This window comes from Accipiter gentilis, chromosome 5 (genome assembly GCF_929443795.1).
Source record: "Accipiter gentilis chromosome 5, bAccGen1.1, whole genome shotgun sequence".
NCBI classification, from domain to species: Eukaryota; Metazoa; Chordata; class Aves; order Accipitriformes; family Accipitridae; genus Astur; species Astur gentilis.
In genome coordinates, this window is record NC_064884.1 from 57,000 (window position 1) to 79,300 (window position 22,301).

At 49.2% G+C, this 22,301-nt stretch overlaps 1 long non-coding RNA gene across 1 annotated transcript; it reads right to left on the reverse strand.

Moving 5' to 3' along the window:
- Positions 1-9,985: 9,985 nt before the first annotated feature.
- LOC126038289 (uncharacterized) lies at positions 9,986-21,392 on the reverse strand. The gene is made up of 4 exons (XR_007505985.1): positions 21,306-21,392; positions 11,867-11,929; positions 10,879-11,014; positions 9,986-10,095 (listed from the first exon to the last, which is right to left on the reverse strand). It is a non-coding gene; the product is annotated as an uncharacterized LOC126038289 (long non-coding RNA).
- Between the last annotated feature and the right edge of the window lie 909 nt (positions 21,393-22,301).

A 22,301-nucleotide genomic window follows, 5' to 3' on the forward strand; every position in this document is an offset into this window, starting at 1 on the left:
GGGACTATGCTCCAAGCATTCCCAGTTATTGCATCAAATGGACAGAAAAAATGGGAGGCGTTTGACTGGAAGGTTATTGAGAAATTAAGGAATGCTGTGAGTCAGTACGGAATCAAATCTGCATTAACTCACCAAATACTGCAATTCATTTTTTCTGCTGATACGCTGATACCTCAAGATATTAAACAGCTAGCACAGTTGATTTTGACACCCGCCCAAATGTTAGTGTTTTTCCGGCAGTGGGAGACGTTCTGTGATAGGGAACAAGCAACATCACGACAACAAACAGATCCCCTATGGGGAGTAACCACGCAGATGCCGATGGGTACTGGACCCTTCGCATCAGGGAACGCTCAGTTACAATGTATCACTGAGGTTCATCATCTATCACAGATCTTGGCGTATCAAGCTTTTCTTACCATACCAGACAATATGTACAGCCATGCTTTTACCCAGGTGAAACAGGAGAATACAATTTACGACCACCCTGACATGAACGAGGGCATAAAAGAAAACATGTTCAAAATATTCAGCTTTTGAAAATGCTGCTGAAAAGACACACAAAGCATTGTGTAATTTGCCGAAAAATGCAGACGTCGTTGATATGATAGAATACGTGGATCGATCAGTGGACTCACAGAAAGTAGCCTACGCTGCCACAGCTCTCCAAGGAGCTACAAAGAAACACGAGGCCAGTAAGACACCCTTGGTCAAGTGTTCTAACTGTGGCAAACGTGGACACATTAGGAGCAAATGTACAGGTACTGTTAACAGTAAGTGCTGCAACAAGTGTAAGAAAGATAACCATACCACCAAGAATAGAGGAAGAAGGGAAACTTTACACCGACCGCGGAGACCCCTCGCGCGACGACACGAATGCAAGGGGCTTGAGCTGCCAGCCCTCAGGCAGCCTCGCAACCACCAGATTCGCCACCGCAGGAAGCTCTGGAGTGGATGCGGAAACCGCAGTCAACATAAAGGGACCATTGGGGTTTGGACTTAGTGCATTTTTAATGGGGCAATCTTCAACAGCTCTAGAAGGAATTCTGGTGCTCCCAGGGCTTATGGATGCAGATTATTGTGGGACTGTGAAAATTATGATTCATGTTGTAATCCCTCCTGTTTCTATTCCTAAAGGTACCAGAATAGCACAATTAGTTCCATTCAGGTCGTGCGTTCCGAACCCAGGTGAAGTACAACGTGGAGATGGTGGATTCGGCTCCACAGGGAAACCGCAGGTATACTTTGCCATGGACACAACAAGAGGTAAACCAGAAAAGGTAGTGCAATTGGAAGGGCCCGATGGAGTTGTCGTCAAGAAACCGATGACAATCAATACAGGAGCTGATGTTACGATTATTTCACGATGCATTTGGCCTCCATCATGGCCATCGATCAATCCAAATTTTGGTATTGCTGGGATAGGGGGCACACAAGCCACCTTAGTAAGTCAGCTACTGATTACATTTGTGTTCCCCGATGGTGAACACATTACGACGTGTCCGTATGTCATGACTACCCCAACTGAATTGTTTGGCCTCGTAGGCCGTGATTTACTGAGCCAAATGAAGGCAATGTTAGTGACGCATCCTTTTTAGGAGTGGTCACTGAGGGGTAGCCAATCCTGAAAATTAGCTGGAAAACAGATGAGCCTGTTTGGATTGATCAGTAGCCGCTAAATTCTGAAAGGCTGCTAAAAATACAAGGGTTAGTTGAGGACCAATTGAGAGCGGGACATGTTGTTCCTTCTACTAGTCCATGGAATACATCAATATTTACCATTCCCAAGAAAAGTGGGAAATGGAGACTGTTACATGATCTCAGAGCTGTGAATGCGGTGATGGACAGTATGGGAGCCCTGCAGCCAGGTTTGCCTTCTCCAGTTATGCTTCCAGAAGAATGGGATTTGTTAATTAAAAATCTAAAAGATTGCACCCAGATGGCGCTGAACGGTTCACCTTTTCGGTACCATCGATTAACAAGGCAGATCCCTATAAGAGATACCATTGGGTCGTGTTACCGCAATGAATGCGCAATTCCCCCACGATGTGTCAGGTGTATGTGGCCTGGGCATCAGAGCCTGTAAGAAAGCAGTTTCCTCAGTAACTTGCACAGGATGAAATTTTAACTTAATTGCAGGACATCTTAAGCCATCACGGAGTAATAATCACTCCTGAAAAGGTGCAAAAGGCAGCACCTTGGAAGTATTTGGGGTGGCACATAGATGCTAGCAATGTTAAACCTCAGAAGGTTCAAATAACATGAGAAATTTCAACGTTACATGATGTCCAGAAGCTTGTGGGAGATATCCAGTGGGTGCGGAATCTTTGCGGTATCACTAATGGCGATATGACCCCTCTGGTAGAACTATTGGGTATGAGAACACTGTGCAGATGAGAAACGGGAAATGACAGAGCTGACCAATTGGTTGCAGCGCCATGGGAGCCTCCTCCAGGGAATCGTTTTCAACAAAGCACAGCAATCATATGCGTTCTTGCACCAATCCGCTAGGATGTTAGCAAAGCAATTTGACTTACCGCTTACTGATGCCCAAGGTATCTTTAAAGCATGCCCTGATTGTCAAAAGGAGGGGCTCGGCTTGGGCTGTGGGGTTAACCGACAAGGTCTTTTGCCATTGCAGTTGTGGCAAATGGATTTCACCCATGTCACGTGGTTTGGTGCAAAGCGTTCTGTGCATGTGTGTATTGATACCTATCCTGCTGCCATGTGGGCCACGGCACGAACTGGAGAAAAGGCCTTACATATTGAATGACATCTTCATGCTTCTTTTGCAGTACTGGGTGTGCCTAAAGAAATTAAGACGGACAACGGCCCAGCCTATGGTTCTACACGGTTTGCTCAATTTTGTAATTTGTGGGGAATTCACCATGGTACCGGTATTCCACATCTTCCCACAGGACAGGCTATTGTCGAATGGGCCAACCAAACCCTAAAAGAACATGCTGCAAAAACAAAAGGGGGGAACCCAGGGCTTACTCCCAGAGGAACGATTGGCCAAAGCCTTATTTGTGCTAAATTATCTTAGATTGACAAGTGATCACAAAGACCCACCAATGGTAGTGCATCATGTTCTTTTACAGGCAGAAAGGACATGACAAAGTACAGGAATCGTGGTAACGTATAAGGACCCAGAATCCGGGAAATGGTGCGGATCAGCAGAAGTAAAACTTACTGGGAGATCCCAGCTAAGTGGGTCAAGCCATGGCTTCGCATTGACGCTGGACCCGGAATTGTCCCAATGGCAACTGGCACGGCACTGGCAGGTGCTGAAGCCACTGATCCGACAGATTCTAACTAATAGAGTATTACTAGCGGACACTGAGTCCTTCAGACAGGTTTTTAGAACAGCGTGCCTTATTGTATATAGAACTTGCTTTAGGTAAAAAGTGTGTTAAGCATAATTTGATTAAACATAGTGTGATTACGGGAAGACAGTGTGGGGTAAATGTAAAAGTTAGTTAAAGCCAAAATTAGGGGTAAGGTCTATTTCCATTAATAACCTGGGAACGAGGTTGATTGTGTTTCCACAGATACAGGCCCACGATGGACTCCTGTTCGATTTGCACGACCATCATCATCTGGAGCATCATAGATGATGTGGCAATATGAATACTACCTCAGCCAAAAACTAATGTATAGGTCACCTTGGCTAACATAACAGGTCAAGATTCTCTGTGCATTGCAACTGTATCATAAAGCCCACGAACCAATAGACAAGATGGCTATGACTCCTGCAGCACGCCTGGCCAGCGAGCGCATGTGTCATAGATTGCAACAGAGGCGGACTTTTGGCACCCGCTGGCCACGTGTGCTAAAACCCATTCCTCTGCAAATGTATAAATACCAGGATTTTCCGAAGAGCATCGGGCTGGTGTACGGTGAGGCCATCGTTGCCTCTGTGGGGATGCCCACGGAAAGCTGGCACCTACTGATTGCTGGGCTGAGTTCGTGGAGCAAGATGGCACAAGAATGTATGGATGGTTCATTTTCCTCATAGTCCTCATGGTCTGGGTCATTAGGGGTAACAGGTTGGCTCAAAGAATTATGGGCATTATTGTAGTTACTGTGATTTTAGCTATTGTAATAGTTTTACCTTGTTCAGCTTATTAAGGAAAATGGCATCCCAAGTTATTAAGCAAGCCTGGATTGCTCAAAAACAAAGAGAGGGAGAAAGATTTAAATGGAGACCTACAGTGGATTCGACCTTGTTGTGGTATTACAAATACAGACTTACAGCCGCTGCTGTTGGAGCGGTGGAGGAATGCACATAAGTCGACTCAATATGAGTGATAGAAGTGATTCAACTTTATTTGCACGGATAGCTCATATTTATACAGTTTGCGATAATTATGCCTACTAGTCCTAATATGATTGGTACATTGCTAATGTTTATTCATTACTAAAACACACCCACTTGTGATTTGCAGCTATGCGTGTTCCGTAACTTTCTCATGGGAACTTCTTCAAAAGTTACTTATGAAGTTATGCCAAGGTCACACCGTCCCTGTCTTTCTCCTGATAACAGCAAGACCAGCTGTTGTTTTTCTCCTGATATCAGCAAAGCCAGCTATTTTCGGCCAAGGCCTAGTCTTGCTGCTCAAACTGACATTCTTTCACACAGAACTCTGCTCGCACAACTTTTCTGTAGACCCGTGTCCTTCTTCATCAAGCCAATTCCCAACAGCTTAGTACCATCAAGATATTCTCTGTCATTTTTAAACAAGTATTTCGATCCCAAGCCTGCCCCTTGCACAAGGTCCAACTCGGGAACGTAACAATCAACGTCTCACCAATTTGAGCTTCAAAGGTCCTTTTTCTTGTGAAGTCCATTGTCCTTTGGGTGCCTTCTTCACCCTAGCGTGATGGATCCAGGCGTTCCGTTCCTTGATCTTAATCGTGGTGAAGGAGGCAAGTAGTACTTGAAATGGTCCTTCCCATGGCAGCTCCAGAGTTTTTTCTGTAAGAGACTTTATATACACATAATCTCCTGGCTGTATATTATGCACAGGCCCATCCAAACCTCTCCCTCGAGACCCTACCGCATGCTTCCTGATTTTATTAAGTTGCTTACCTAACGCCACCATGTAAGAAGTCATAATTTCATCCCCCGCTTGTACAGACACCTCTCTCTGTATCCCATAGGGTTGTCCATACAGAATTTCAAAGGGGCTCAGTCCTCCTTTCGCCCTTGGTCTCATTCGTATACGCAGAAGGGCTTAAAGGGAGAGACTGAGGCCATGTCAAATTTGCTTCTTGTCCTAATTTCACAATTTGCGGTTTGATTAAGGGGTTCATTTTTTCCACTTGACCGCTCGACTGGGGGTGATATGGAGTATGAAGCTGCCAACCTATACCCAAGTGGCGGCTAATTTGTTGTACTATTTTTGAGACAAAATGTGGTCCTTTGTCAGAGGATACGGTTGCTGGAACCCCAAAACGTGGTATTATCTCTTGGACCGGTATTTTAGTTACCTCCCGAGCTTTAGCCGTTCTTGTTGGGAATGCTTCTGGCCAACCTGAAAAGGTATCAGTTAATACCAATAGATATCGATACCCCCCCTTTTCTTGGAAGGTCTGTAAAATCAATTTGCCATTGTTGTCCAGGCCCATTGCCTTTTTTAATCTGGTCCATTTCCAGCTTGGGGGTGCTCTTAGGATTAGTCTGGAGGCAAAGATCACACTGTCGTGTGATCACGCTGTCTCACTGTGGTGTATAAATTCCTAGCCACAATTTCTCCTATCAAATGATTATACAGAGCTTCTGTTCCCCAATGTCTTTCCCTATGTTCCTCCCGTATCAAATGCCATACTAAGCAAGAGGGAACGATTAGCTTTCCCTGTGGGGTATGAGCCCACCCCTCTTCATTATATGACCCTTCTAAACCTGTAATGAGCTTTTGATCTTCCTTAGTGTATTCTGGCTTACCTTCTAGGGAAATCCGCCTATCAGGAATTAAGGCCCCTTCTGTTTTTACCTGTGTTTTGGCCACTTGTTTTGCCTCTCTGTCCGCCAGCTCATTCCCTTTTTCCAAATCTGAGCTCGCTTTCTGGTGTGCCTTAATATGGAAAATTGCCACTTTCTTAGGGAGCTGGACAGCTTCCAGTAACTTCAGAATTTCTTCTGCGTGTTTGATATTTTTCCCTTGACAACTCACTAGTCCTCTCTCCTTCCAAATTGCTCCATGTGCGTGTACAACTCCAAAGGCATATTTTGAGTCTGTATAAATGTTCACAACTTTGCCCTGGGCCAATTCCAGGGCGCGGGTTAGAGCAATTATTTCTGCCTTCTGTGCGGAGGTGTTCGTGGGCAAAGCCCCCGATTCTATTACCTCTTGGCTGGCGGTGACGGTGTATCCCGCGTGTCGATTACCGTTTAGGACGTAACTGCTTCCGTCTGTGAAGCGAGTTTCCCCGTTTTCCATGGGGCCGTCTTTCAGGTCTGGGCGACTGGCGTGTTGCTTCGATGGATTCCAAACGGTCACGATGTACCGGCTCTCCTGGGTTCCCGCTGAGAAAAGAAGCTGGGTTGACAATGTTAGCGACTACAATCTCCACGTCATCCTGCTCTACCAATATAGCTTGATATCTCAGGAATCTCTGTGGAGAGAGCCAGTGTCTGCCTTTTGCTTCCGGTACTGCTGATACTGCGTGAGACACCAGAACAGTCATCTTCTGGCCCAGAGTAAACTTTCGGGCTTCCTTTGTATTTAGTATCACAGCCGCAACCGCCCGCAGGCATCCAGGCCAACCTTTTGCAGTCGTGTCTAACTGCTTAGAGAGATAGGCAACTGCCCGTCGAGACGGGCCCAGGTTTTGTGCTAATATTCCCAGGGCAATGCCCTGCTTCTCATGGGAGTAAAGAAGAAACGGCTTACTCGCATCTCGGAGTCCTAAGGCCGGGGCCGACATCAAAGCCTTTTTCAGTAGCTCAAAGGCTCGTTCGGTCTTCTTATTCCACTCAAGGTGTTTCTGCTCAGTGGCTGTCAACGCATACAGTGGTTTAACAAGCAATCCATAATTATCGATCCACGATCGGCACCACCCTGTCATTCCCAGAAAAGTCCATAACTCTTCTACTGTCTGAGGTCTCCCAGTTTGACATATTGCCTCTTTACGGGCCTGTCCCGAAGTTCTTTGTCCCGCACTAATTTCATAGCCCAAATAATTCACTTTGCCTTGCATTACCTGTGCCTTTTTCTTGGATACCCGGTACCCCTGAAGTCCCAGGAAATTCAACAGACTCGCCGCCCACGTCATACAACCTTTCTCTGTTTTGGTGGTGATCGGGCTATCATCCACATACTGCAACAGCTTCCCCTCCTCAGACGGGGCTTCCCAGGATTCCAAGTCTTTCGCAAACCGATTGCCAAAAACGGTAGGCCTATTCTTAAATCCTTGTGGCAAGGCCGTCCAAGTGAGCTGGGTCTTTCGACCGCTCTTGGGGTTTTCCCATTCAAATGCAAGTAAGTTTTGCCTGGATTCATGGAGAGGGAGGCAAACGAAAGCATCCTTCAAATCTAAAACACTAAACCAAGTCAATTCAGGTGTTAGTACGCTTAACAGGGTATATGGGTTGGCCGCTACCGGGTAAAGATCTTCAGTTATCTTATTCACTGCCCGTAAGTCTTGGGCCACCCGATATGACCCATCGGGCTTCCGAACAGGTAATATAGGGGGATTGAATTCAGACTCACACTCTTTTAATAGTCTCAACTACAAAAATTTTTCTATCACCGGCCAGATTCCTTCTCTGTCTTCCTTCTTTAGGAGATATTGTTTAATTCTTACCGGCTTTTGGCCTTCCTTGATCCTAACTTCAACAGGTGGAGCACTTTTTGCTCTTCCAGGTGCATCGGTAGGCCATACCCCCAGGTACACTTGCTTTAAGATGTCCTCATTAATGCTTTCTTCTAGGGGGAGACTGGTTAAGGTTAGGCTCAATATTTGAATATTTTGCTGATCTTTTACCTCCAGAGTAATTTCTCCCTTCTTGAACACAATTTTTGCTCCCAATGGTTCCAACAAGTCCCTTCCCAAAAGTGCCTTTGGGGAGTTGGGCATATATAAAAATTTATGAATGCCCCACTGTTTTCCTAATTTATATTCTAAAGGTTTACAAAATTATGCCTTTTCACTTTGGCCAGTCGCTCCTTTCGCCGTGACATAATCATTTCCCAGGGGCATCAAAGCCTGATTCAAAACCGAGTATGTTGCTCCTGTATCTACCAAAAATTCTACCTCTTGGTGTGTTTTCCCTAGCTTAATTATAACCAGTGGATCCGCTAGGGTAGATTCCCCAGGTTCTCGTCAGTCTCCCTTCACAGAGGCTACCGTTCTTCCTGTTTGAGCCCTCTGATGCTCCTTGTTCCTTGGGCATTCCCTTTTCCAATGACTGAATTTCTTACACAAAGCGCATTGATCCTTGCCCAGTCGGGGCAAGTCTTGTCTAGGCCCTCTTCCTCTTTCTTCCCGAATAACAGCCATTAATTTCCTTTGCCCTTGCCTATATCCTTCTTCTCTGTTACTAAACACCCTCTGTGCTTTTGTGGTACAGAAGAGAGATGTAGCAAGAAAGGAAAAAAAGGAAGGGAGGGAGAACAAAGGGAGAGAGACACAAAGACTGGAAGAAGAACAAAGGGATGACAGAGGAAAAAAAATGATAGGCTACAGGACAGAGATGGAGGAGTTCAACGAAGACACAGGGAGCATGACAGAACGAGAGTGAGAAACAAGGGACAGAACAGGACAGCACTGGAGGAAAAAACAACTGTGATTGACAGGCTGTGAGCGAGATATGGAGGAAGAGAGAAAAGAGAAGGGACAGCTAGCTGGAGAGGGGGATACAGTTAGAAAGGATGGAAGAGGGAAGGGAACAGAGAGAAATACAGAAAAGATCGCAAGAGGAAGCCGGGCAGAGGGACAGCAATAGAAGAAAAGAGGGACAGGGATCTGGACAGATGGAGAAAAAAGCAGGAGGAACAGATACAACATGATACGATGGGACAGGAAATAACACAGAGCAACAGATGATAATAATGACAAGAGATAGAGAGTGACTATGGAAAACACAGGAGGATGGGCAGGGCGGAGAGAGAGATTAGGACCCCTGCAGAGAGAGAGAAGGCATGAATGAAAAGAGTAGGGAGCACCACAAAGGGTCAGAGAAAGAGAAGAACAGGAAGGACAATGGGGACAGTGAGATACCGAATAAACCCCACACACACATATTATAAACATCTTATCCAGTAATCAAGCCCATTTCAGAGTTATACAGTACCTCAGCCACTTTGAGAAAAGTAACACATTGACCGAGCCCTATTCGGCAGCACACAGAACCCGAGCAAATTTCAAACTTACACGATGCCCAAGCCCATTTCGGCGCCACACCGCACCCAAGCCCCTATCACAGTTATAGATCTACAGAACCAATTTCAAAGTTGTGCAATCACTAGAGCCAGGAATGCACCCCCTTTCCATTAACTCAGCAGCAACTACATTTACCTCAAGGTATCTACAACTCGCCCTTGGATGCCTAATTCCAACAGACACTTTCACTTACTTCAACAGCTAAGTTTACCTATGGACACATGCTTCGCTCTGCACTTGCCTTTCTGATTGCCATTAGTACTGTGATTCTCACAGCGAGACCTAATTACCTTTTTTTCATTTTTGTTGTTAGTGCTTCATTTGGTCCATTACTCATTCCACATACTTTCAGCTATGTCAGTATTTAAAGTCCAATTCTACAACCTTCTTTTTCTACAATATATAGAAAAGACTTTACGGCCTCACTCGTCAAATATTTGACACTATTAGTTCTAGTCGTCTTTTAATCCTTATTTTTACAAATACATGTAAACTCCAAAAATCTAGCATTACCTTAAGAAGAAATGCTGCTATTCAGTACCTGCAATTCTCTACGGAGCGGTCTTTTCCACATTCCTTGTTCCCATTACATCCATCGCTGCACATCCAGAAGCTTTACTCCCTGAGGTGATATTAGCTGCACGATCCCCGTTCCCGGGCAGCAAACAAGGGAGCTCTGCTCATCTTGACAGACCGTCCACTTCCACACTTCGACAGAAAACCAGAAATTGAAAAATATCATTACATCACAAGCTACAAAGAGCAACCAAATATTTTACAAACCTACCACAGACAAATACAATTACACTCACGACTTCACAACCCTGGCCTACTCCACGCTGGCCATCTAGTCCAACTCCCCCCACCCTTCGCCCACAAAATCCTCAACTGTCTTCCAAACACCGTCCACCGAACAACATATTTCCCTTTGCTGACTGGCAATTACCAGGTTCCAGGGGAGCATTCCAGAGGAACGCCGCTCATGGGAGCCTTGGAAAAAATCACCCTGCCTGTGAAAACCCAGGCCCGAGCCGAACCCCTGTCCAAACATTGGCGATCAACATTGCCTCATGGAGCAGCTGGGACCAGGGAAAAAAACCACCCCGGGGCAGGGGAGGACACACCAAAAACCAACCCAGATCCCAGCTAGGCTTTTTTATTCTAAGTTTTGGGGTTTTTTTCCTAATTCCCTGAAAAACATCTCAGCTCTACATCCTGAAAGGAAAAAAAAACCCCAAATGTATAAGCCACAGAACCCTACAAGGTTAGACACATTCACAACACACCACTCATTCAGACGACATGCATGCCAGCCCTCACTCTCACCTCATCCATCCTACCGCCCACGGGCCTCGAGAGGCCGTCACCCCGTGCCTGCGGCAGCAGAGGCCTCAAAAATTGCCCTACCTGCAGAAACCCAGGCCCCAGCCCAACCTCCTTCCAACCTCCCCACAAACTGCCCTTCCGTTACACCAATGTTTCAACACGCACCATCATCTCCTCCATCTGCGCATTTTCAACCCGATACTGAGCTTTCACAGTGCCACGTGTCACAGCCCAACCTCCGTAGCAGCCACGTCACCTAAATGCAAGGTTCCTTCAAGCACCTCTCGTGCCCTGTCATCACCTGCATAAACAACACACAAAGCTTGTCAACAGACACTTCATCCTTGAGAGAGAAGTCAAGTCCTCGACCGCTCCCCTACCCTGCTTCCCACCTATTCCAAAAATAACACATCCTCACAGCCAGTGTCCTCCATGGCACTTGAAAAAAAAACAGAGCATCACAAACACAGAGCTCTCCCAAAGTTACCGATCGCTCCAAGACCCATCACGCTGCTACTCAGACCTCAAGGCCTTGACCAGTTCTAAAGACTTGCCACAAAGCGTCCGCATAAACAAGATGAACACCATTGCCCAGTTCCTGCCTTACTCAATGCTAGTTCACAGTCCAATTGCGATCCCCTCAACTCTTTGCATGCAAAGAGCCCAAAGTCATTAAACATTCTATGCTGCCTCTACAATGCCATACAAGACACACACGAACGTAGAGCCATGTAATTCACATGCAAATATAATGCCATACAAGGCAGTACTCTTACCTCGGCCAAGGCAAAACAACTCAGAGCACTGCCATACCAGACAAAACAGAACAGGGCCAATGCAAGAGACTCTCACGTCACAGTCAATACAAGTACAAACCAAAACAATACAAAACCAATACAGAACCATAGAAGGCAAGGCAGTCTCAGGTGGCAATCCATACAAGTACAGAGCACTGCAATACAAAACACAATGCAGGGCCAGGCAATGCGAGACAGTCTCACATGACAGTCAATACAAATACACAACAAAACAACACAGGGCAAAGGCAAATACAGACCAATACAATGCAAGAAAACTGCAAAACACAGCAAAGCAAAGCAGGCTCATAGAGCCACCGGACGCATCTTCCTTCCAACTCCACTCACGGACCCACCTCCTTACAGCGCTCTGCTGCCTTCCCGCATCGCTCGGTGGGACACATCTTGTCCCTCCACATCTGAAAAACAAACACCCCACAAACATATTGAACGAGTCACCTGGATGCAGAGCAAGAGCTTCACAACTCCAGAGGTCTTGATTCCATCTACAAAGTCCATCTGGAGTCCAGCTACAGCCTGTCATTTAAAAAAAAAAAAAAAAAAACAAACAAAAAAACAAAACAAACAAAAAAAAAAAAACAAACAAACAAAAAACCCAACCACCCCCCCCTCCACTGTAGGGTTCAATTATATGGAACTTAGTTGCTGGGCCTGAAAGTAGCTCATGGTTGCAAGAGCGTTCCAGACACCTTTGAAGGCCCTGAACAGAACAAACAAGAAGATAGAAGAAGAAAGATCCCTATTAGAAAAACACAGGTGCACATTCCACGATAAAGGGAACTTGGCACAACCGAACTCAATTCAGGGGCTTATCTCGACCGATTGGACTAAGAGAAGTTTTGCATGCTCTAACATCACCAATTATATCCTGTGTGTATGTGCGTGTACAGAGCGAGTATAACTAACTGTATCTTATGTTCATATGCGTGGACAGTATCGATGTAACCAATCACCGCTTACGCTTGTGCGTGTGGACACCACATGCTTGTGTGCAGCAGCCAATCAAAGCTTCTAAACAACTTAGAGAATTGTATAAGAATGATCAGCTAAGCTCAATAAAGGAGCGACTTTAATCATCATACTGGTGTTTATTGTCCGGGCCCCGCACGGAGTAACCCTAAACCCTACACCCTACCAACCAAAAAAAATCCCAGGGCCAAACTTGGAGCCCATCACGTGCAAGTCTTAACACCTTAGAGAGTCAAATCCGCTTCACTGCCCCTCAACAACCCCTGCCACACGGCTCCAATCGTCTCCATGAAAAACTATCGGCACGGCTGTCCACGCAGCCCGCTGATGGCTACTCAAGCCCAGATGACTGTACAACCCTCGCCTAAACGGTCTAGGCACATCAACGTTTCACCCGTAGACTCTTATCGCTGTTCCACCTACCCCTGACTCTACATCCCCGGGCAGAGCAGCTCCAAGCCAAGCACACCGCGTGCAGAACATCACCATGTGGAACGCTACCAACGAGGTGATTCAAAGAGAGAGAAAACTCTCGGCAAGAAGAATGACCCCCGGACGGGAGGCGCCGTCAGGCAAGATGACCTACGGGGCCGCAACCGCGAGGCCAGGAGGCTCCACGGCAGACCCAGAGGAGTCAAACGGAACGGCCCGTTACAAGACAGCACTGTCAAAACCCAGACGACAGATGCGCCAGAAGCCTGGCGTCGAGACCTAAGGATGTCAGGGTGCGGGGAAGAAGTCCCAGTCTGAGAAAACGGACAGCTAGAGAGCAGAGCTGCCGATGCAGCCCGAAATAATGCTGCTGTAGAGCACCGACCGGAACCCGCCGAGACCGATCCATGCTTTAGAGCTCCGAGTACAAGAAAAGAAGCACCCAATTGGCACCGGGCCGATGAGCAAGAGCATTCGAAACCCTAGGGACAGCACCCGAAACACATGCCTCGCTCCTCTGGCGCAAAGCGCGACAAGGACCTCGAGACCCGAGGAAGGTCTAGGCGCACAAGACAGACTACACAAACTACACGCCACCACGGACACGGGCTGGAACTGCCCGGTCCGGCACACACGGGTCTCGTGCCGAAAAGCAACCCGCTCCCTTTGCCTGCGCAAAGGCGACTGCTTTGAGACAGCCCTCTCTCCTGCGCTAACTTGAAAACTCCTCCCTGCAATTCCCAGCTTTGTCCCTTCCTCCCAGCCTGGTCCCTCAAATTAGCTTTCAGAGGGCTGAGGGTCCAAATCCATCCTCCACAAAACCACACGGGCTAACTGGGATGTTCCTCAAGGGGACACATTGCTCTTCAACATCTGCAATGAACAAACACAAACAAATCAGAAAAGGGAGTAAGCATCCCGCTGGCCAACGCCAACTACTTCCCCAACTCCCCCCTCCTCACGAGTGCCACCGTGTTCGCTTCCCCGCTCATTCCAGACTCAGACCCTGCAGCCGTCATCACTCGTGGTACCTAAGGTACCGAGAGAAACCAAGTTAGCATGGCACACATGAGAAGACATCGGCCCCATGCTCCTACTCGCTAATCCACAGCTCACCTCAAATGCTCATCCAATTCAAAGATAGCCCACACAGCACCTCCACAACAGAAGATAAATGCTGAACCAAGCAGTCCATAATACCTTGCTATTCAACACTGACCCGGCCGATGACCGCCTCACCTTCTCAGACCAGCATGCAGCTTTGCAGGAGACCTTATAGCAGACTTCACGGTACATAAAGGCTGCCTATAAGAAAACTGCAGAGGGACTTTTTACAAGGGAGTACAGCAATTAGACAAGGCGGTAACGGCTTTAGTCCTAAAGAGGGTACATTTCGTTTAGGCGTTAGGAAGACGTTTCTCGCTAGGGGTGGCCAGGCACTGGAACGCGTTGCCCAGAAAACCTGCAGGGGCTCCCTCCCTGGAAGCTTTCAAGGCAAGGTCAAATGGGGCTTTCAGCAACCTAGTCTCATGGAAGGTCTCCCAGGGTGGGGGTGGGGGGGGGACGGACGGGGGGGGTTTGGAACTGGAGGATCTTTATGGTGCCTTCCAACCCAAACCGTTCTACGATTCTATGACATCCAAATCCAACTGCAAAACTCATCTGAGAAGGGCTGGTGAACCCTCCTCCCTTTCCCACCAGTCTCAAAAATTTAGAAACCCCTTTTCTTCTCCTCAACTGTCAGGAAAGGAACCCCACTGCTTCCTGACACCTCCTGCCCTCAATTTGCAACCCTGAACCCCCTTCAGTGGCTACTCCTCAGGAGCCGCTCTTCTGAGCCACATCCCAAATTCTGGGGGCACCTCCTAACCTACAGCTCCCCAGAGACTCCGAGCTCTGCTACATGCCCAAAAATTAAAGTCAAGTCCCAAGGCTTGTAATCTACGAGGGGCCTGCCACCAGCTGCAAAGATTCTTGGGACAACATGGCATTCCGTGGGCAATGAGGAAAGGCAACGAGGCATCCCAGAACCTGAAGGGCACTGTGCCTCACCGACCCTTCTGCTTTCTTTAGAAATACTAAAACTCCATATACTAATACATACAAGACACTCACCCTAACCCCTGCTAAACAATGTCACCATCAGTCCTGTTAAGAGAGATATCATCAACTTAGCACACAGCAGAACTGGTGAAAAAAAACAAGGTTCCATTTTCAAAAAAGTTGGGAATTCCAGGGAAACACAACACATGAAGAATTAAAAACAAACCAAAACAAACAATGCATACTATTAAACCATCTTTCTACCCCTGAACACTCAAAACAAAACTACGGACCTGAAGAAAAAGAAAGGGGCAGGGGGAAGCAGCTGCATACAAGTGTTACTTTCTACCACACATGCTGCTGAACCTTGACTGGTCCTGAAGCTCTTACCTCAGGCAGACACCTCTTCCCAAAGGGTTGAGCCAGCTCAAAAGCTGCAAAGCACTCAAGGAAGAGCTGAGCACCAACACCAGAGAAACCCAGGAGCACAATGAGCTCCCTCAGCAGAGGCTGTGGCTCAAATAGCCCCAAGCCCCCACCCACCACCCTTAGCACAATCCCCTGGGAAAGGGCAAACCACCAGCAGTTATAAAGGCAGCTGGAGGGGCAGCAGCACTGTTCTCACCTGCCTTAAATTTACAGCAAATGAGACCCTGAACAGAGAAAGTAACCCCACCAGGAAATGACACTACTTGCGCCTGCGCTACAGCTACAACTATTGCATCGGCAACGTGACCAGCTAAAGAGTTAATCTTAATTTTTCTGAGGTGTAGACAGAAAAAGACACATGTATCTCTAAACTAGGTGGGAAATTAGCTCATTAAATGCAATAACAATGTAGTTATTAAAATCACATCGGTCAACGGCGAGGCCAGCAGACGCAATGGTAAGTTGGTGGCTAAGCGCTAGATTGAGGCGGACCGGGAGGTTCCCAAGGCCCAGGAGCCCCGGGGAAGAGCAGAGGAACCGTGCAGAGCCGGCAGCTCTCGCAAGAGAGGCTGACGCGGAGTTGGCATTGCCAGGGGCAACCGTGGGAGAGTTAAATGGCCCCGAGGAGCGCCAGCAACCGGGAGCGTAGCAAGCACGGCGTGGTGCATCAGAAAGGTGTGCCGTGGTGCGGCAGTTTGCGTGGCAGTTCGTGCAGGCAGGGCGCAGCCCCCCCCCCCAATCCCAGCTCAAGCAGGGTACTGAAGCGGCGGGCATCGTCCTCAGGAGGAGACCCCGGTATCACTACCACTGAGGTGAAAGCCATCGCTAGGAAAAACGTGGTGACGCGGGCTGAGCTCCCATGTAAACGTGCAGCTCTCCGGGTATCTGGCTGCGGGGAGTGCCTGAATCTATCACTGATGCTGGAGGCCAGCGGGGACACCTCTTGTGTGAGATGTGACCAGGTAGAGGATCTGCTCAGCCTGCTGGCAGAGCTGAAGGAGGAAGTGGAAAGGTTGAGGAGTATCAGGGAGCGTGAGAGGGAGATAGATTGGTGGACCCACACCCTACCATCCCTGGGGCAGAAGCAGCAGATGGAGGCTCTGCGAGAAGCGGAGGTTCCCCTGCCCCCTCGCCACCAGGCAGGAGGGGACCTAAGAGATGCAGGGGAATAGATACAGGTCCCTGCTCGGGGAGGCAGGCGAGTCCCCTCCCGGTCTCCCTCACCTTCCCAGTTGCCCATACGCAACAGGAGCGTGGCTCTGGAACTTGAGGTTCTTCTGGAACAATGAAGATCAGGGTGTAGGCGAAGCCCTATCCAGGGAGGCGCCTAGGCTCAGTCGGGCAGCCCCACGCGTTCCCAAAGCCCCCGAAAAAAAGAAAAAGGAGGGTAATTGTCATAGGCGACTCCCTTCTGAGGGGGACAGAGGGCCCAATATGCAGTCCTGACCCATCCCACAGGATGAGGAGGAGAGGGAAGGCAGATATTGTGCTGAGAGTCTGTAATAGACCGCCTGACCAGGTTGAAGAGACAGATGAATCATTCTGCAAGCAGCTGGCAGGGTACTGGGGCGATTAGTGGAAGGAGCACAGGTAGTGTTTTCCTCAATCCCTTAGTGGCAGGGAAATATACTGAAAGGAACAGGAAACCACACCTGGTGATTACGTGGCTCAGAGGCTGGTGCCATCAGTGGCGTTTGGGGTTTTTTGATCACGGGGAGGTTTACACAGCACCGGGCTTGCTAGCAACAGATGATATCCAGCTATCTCAAAGGGGTAAAAGAATCCTCGCTCGTGAGATGGCGGGGCTCATAGAGAGGGCTTTAAACTAGGGTTGAAGGGGGTAAGGGATAAGACTAGGTGCACCAGAGATGAGCCTGGGGGCAGCATGTGCCAATGTTAAGGTTGGATTCGATAGGCCAGCTCGAATGCATCTATGCCAACGCACGCAGCACGGGCGATACACGGGAGGAGCTGGAAGCCATCACGCTGCAGGATACATATGACTTACTCCCCATCACGGAAACACAGCGGGATGCCTCCCGTGAGCGGAGTGCTGCGACGGATGGCTACGAGCTCTTCAGAAGGGATCGGCAAGGTAGAAGAGGTGGCGGGGTGGTTGTCTATGTTAGGCAGGGTTTGGACTGTACAGAGCTACCCGAGTGTGATGACAAGGCGGAGTGCTTATGGGTGAGGATGAGAGGGAAGGCCGATAAGGCAGATATTGTGCTGGGAGTCTGTTATAGACTGCCCGACCGGGTCAAAGTGACGGATGAATCGTTCTACAAGCGGCTGGCAGTAGTCTTAGAATCGCGTGCCCTTGTTCTCGTGGGGGACTTCAACTGTCCAGACGTCTGCTGGAAATATGCCACAGCAGAGAGTAAACAGTCTAGGAGGTTCCTGGAGCATGTGGAAGATAACTTCCCGACACAGGCGGTAGGTGAGCCGACCAGGGGAGGAGCCTTGCTAGATCTATTGTTTACGAACAGGGAAGGACTGGTGGGAGGTGTGATGGTCAGAGGCCATCTTGGGCTTAGCGACCGTGAAATGACAGAATTCTCAATTCTTGGTGAGGCAAGGAAGGGGGTTAGCAAAACCAGCGCTCTGGACTTCTAGAGGGCAAACTCTGGCCTCGTTGAGGCACTAGTTGAGAGAGTCCCTTGGGAGACGGTCCTGAAGGGCAAAGGGATCCAGGAAGGATGGACGTTCTTTAAGAAGGAAATCTTAACAGCTCGGGACCAGGCTATTCCCCCGTGCCACAATGTCGAATCGCTGAGGAAAACGACAGGCCTGGCTGAACAGGAGGCTTTTGCTAGGAGTCAGGAAACAAAAGGCGAATCTATCATCTCTGGAAGAAAGGGCGGGCAACCTGGGAGGAGTGCAGGCATCTTGTTAGGTCATAGAGAAAGGAAATTAGAAAGACAAAAGCTCAGCTAGAAGGAAATCTGTCCGCTGTCATAAGAGATGACAAAAAATATTTTTACAAATACATTAATGGTTAAAAGAATCCCAAGGAACATATCTATCCTTTCAGGGATACAGAAGGGAACGTTGCCACCAGAGATGAGGAAAAGGCTGAGATAGTTAGTGCCTTCTTTGCCTTAGTCTTTAAGAGGGAGGCCAGTTGTCCTCAGGGTACTCTTGCCTCCTGAGCTGGAAGGTAAGGATGAAGAGCAGAATATATGCACACACACACACACGCACCCCTTAATCCATTAATCTGGAAGGAAATAGTTAGTGACCTACTACGCTATCCGGATGCTCACAAATCCATGGGACCAGATGGAATCCATCCAAGAGGGCAGAGGGAACTGGCAGAGGTTCTTCGTAAGCTGCTCTCCATCATCTATTGTTGATTCTGGTCAACGGGGGAGGTCCCAGAGGACTGGAGGCTTGCCAGTGTGATGCCCATTTACGAGAAGGGTCGGAAGGAGGATCCGGGGAACTACGGGCCTGTCAGCCTGACCTCGGTACCGGGGAAGATTATGGAACAGTTTGCCTTGAGAGTGCTCACGTGGCAAGTCTGGGACAAGCAGGGGATTGGGCCTGGTCAGCGTGGGTTTATGAAAGACAGGTTCTGCTTGACCAACCCGATCTCCTTCTATGACCAGGTGACCCACCTAGTGGATGAGGGAAAGGCTGTGATTGTTACCTACCTTGACTGCAGCAAGGCCTTTGATACCGTCTCTCATGGCATACTCCTCGAGAAGCTGTCATCTCCTGGCTTAGACAAGCGTAACCTTTGCTGGGTGAAAAACTAGCTGGATTTGATTCCATTGTAGGGAGCAGAACAGAGATGTAGCAAGAAAGGAAAAAAAGGAAGGGAGGGAGAACAAAGGGAGAGAGACACAAAGACTGGAAGAAGGACAAAGGGATGACAGAGGAAAAAAATAGCGATAGGCTGCAGGAGAGAGATGGAGGAGTTCAAAAAGACACAGGAAGTATGACAGAACGAGAGTGAGAAACAAGGGACAGAGCAGGACAGCACCGGAGGAAAAAACAACTGTGATTGATAGGCTGTGAGAGAAATATGGAGGAAGAGAGAAAAGAGAAGGGACAGCTAGCTCGAGAGGGGAATACAGTTAGAAAGGATGGAAGAGGGAAGGGAACAGATAGAAATACAGAAAAGATGACAAGAGGAAGCAGGGCAGAGGGACAGCAATAGAAGAAAAAAGGGAGAGGGATCTGGACAGATGGAGAAAAAAGCAGGAGGAATAGATACAACGTGATACGATGGGACAGAAAGTAAGATAGCGTGACAGATGAGAATAATGACAAGAGATAGAGAGAGACTATGAAAAGCACAGGAGATTGGAAAGAGAGAAAGAGAAGACATGAATAAAAAGAGTAGGGAGTACCACAAAGGGTCAGGGAAAGAAAAGAACAGAAAGGACAACAGGGACAGTGAAATACAGAATAACAAAACCCCTCACATATTACAGGCATCTTATCCGCTCATCAAGCCCATTTCAGAGTTACACAGTACCTCAGCCCCTTTAAGAAAAGTAACACCGCGCCCGAGCCCATTTCGGCGGCGCACCGCGCCCGAGCCCATTTCGGCGGCGCACCGCGCCCGAGCCCATTTCGGCGGCGCACCGCGCCCGAGCCCATTTCGGCGGCGCACCGCGCCCGAGCCCATTTCGGCGGCGCACCGCGCCCGAGCCCATTTCGGCGGCGCACCGCGCCCGAGCCCATTGCGGCGCCGCACCGCGCCCGAGCCCATTTCGGCGCCGCACCGCGCCCGAGCCCATTTCGGCGCCGCACCGCGCCCGAGCCCATTTCGGCGCCGCACCGCGCCCGAGCCCATTTCGGCGCCGCACCGCGCCCGAGCCCATTTCGGCGCCGCACCGCGCCCGAGCCCATTTCGGCGCCGCACCGCGCCCGAGCCCATTTCGGCGCCGCACCGCGCCCGAGCCCATTTCGGCGCCGCACCGCGCCCGAGCCCATTTCGGCGCCGCACCGCGCCCGAGCCCATTTCGGCGGCGCACCGCGCCCGAGCCCATTTCGGCGGCGCACCGCGCCCGAGCCCATTTCGGCGGCGCACCGCGCCCGAGCCCATTTCGGCGCCGCACCGCGCCCGAGCCCATTTCGGCGCCGCACCGCGCCCGAGCCCATTTCGGCGCCGCACCGCGCCCGAGCCCATTTCGGCGCCGCACCGCGCCCGAGCCCATTTCGGCGCCGCACCGCGCCCGAGCCCATTTCGGCGCCGCACCGCGCCCGAGCCCATTTCGGCGCCGCACCGCGCCCGAGCCCATTTCGGCGCCGCACCGCGCCCGAGCCCATTTCGGCGCCGCACCGCGCCCGAGCCCATTTCGGCGCCGCACCGCGCCCGAGCCCATTTCGGCGCCGCACCGCGCCCGAGCCCATTTCGGCGCCGCACCGCGCCCGAGCCCATTTCACATTTATGGAGCTACAGCTCCAATTTCAAAGTTGTGCAATCACTGGAGCCAGGAATGCACCCCCTTTCCATTAACCCAGCAGCAGCTACATTTACCTCAAGGTATCTACAACTCGCCCTTGGATGCCTAATTCCAACAGACACTTTCACTCACTTCAACAGCTAAGTTTACCTATGGGCACATGCTTCGCTCCGCACTTGCCTTTGTGATTGCCATTAGTACTGTGATTCCCACAAGGACACCTAATTACCTGTCTTTCTTTCGTTTTGTTCTTAGTGCTTCATTTGGTCCATTACTCATTCCACATACTTTCAGCTATGTCAGTATTTAAAGTCCAATTCTACAACCTTCTTTTTCTACAATATATAGAAAAGACTTTACGGCCTCACTCATCAAATATTTGACACTATTAGTTCTAGTCCTCTTTTAATCATTATTTTTACAAATACATTTAAACTCCAAAAAATCTAGCATTACCTGAAGAAGAAATGCCACTATTTAGTACCTGCAGTGCTCTACGGAGTGGTCTTTTCCACATTCCTCGCTCCCATTACATCCGTTGCTGCACATCCAGAAGCTTTACTCCCTGAGGTGACATTACCTGCACGATCCCCGCTCCCAGGCAGCAAACGAGTGAGCTCCGCTCATCTTGACAGACCATCCACTTCCACACCTCGACACAAAACCAGAAATGGAAACATATCATTACATCACAACCTACAAACAGCACCCAAATATTTTTTTTTAAAAACCCACCACAAACAAATAGAGTTACACTCACGCACTTCACAACCCTGGCCTACTCCATGCTGGCCATCTAGCCCAACTCCCCCCACCCTTCGCCCACAAAATCCTCAACTCTCTTCCAAAGACCATCCACTGAACAACATATTTCCCTCCCAGGTTCCAGGGGAGCGCTCCACGGGAACGGCGTTCCCAGGAGCCTTGGAAAAAAAAAAAAAAATCGCCCTGCCTCTGAAAACCCGGGACCGAGGCAGACCCCAGTCCAAACACTGGCAATCAACATTGCCTCATGGAGCAGCTGGGACCAGGGAAAAGAAAAAAATTGGGGCAGGGGAGGACACACCAAAAACCAACCCAGATCCCAGCTGGGGTTTTTTATTCTATGTTTTTGGGGTTTTTTCTTAATTCCCTGAAAAAACCATCTCAACTCTACATCCAACCTGAAAGGGAAAAAAAAACCCCAAAATGTCTAAACCACATAACCCTAAACAAGTTTAGACACATTCACAACACACCACTCATTCAGGCGACATGCACGCCAGCCCTCACTCTCACCTCATCTATCCTACCGCCCACAGGCCTGGAGAGGCCGTCACCCCGTGCCTGCGGCAGCGGGGGCCTCAAAAATGGCCCTACCTGCAAAAAGCCGGGCCCCAGCCCAACCTCCTTCCAACCAGACTCCCCACAAACTGCCCTTCCGTTACACCAACGTTTCAATACGCACCATCATCTCCACCATCCGTGCATGTTCAACCCG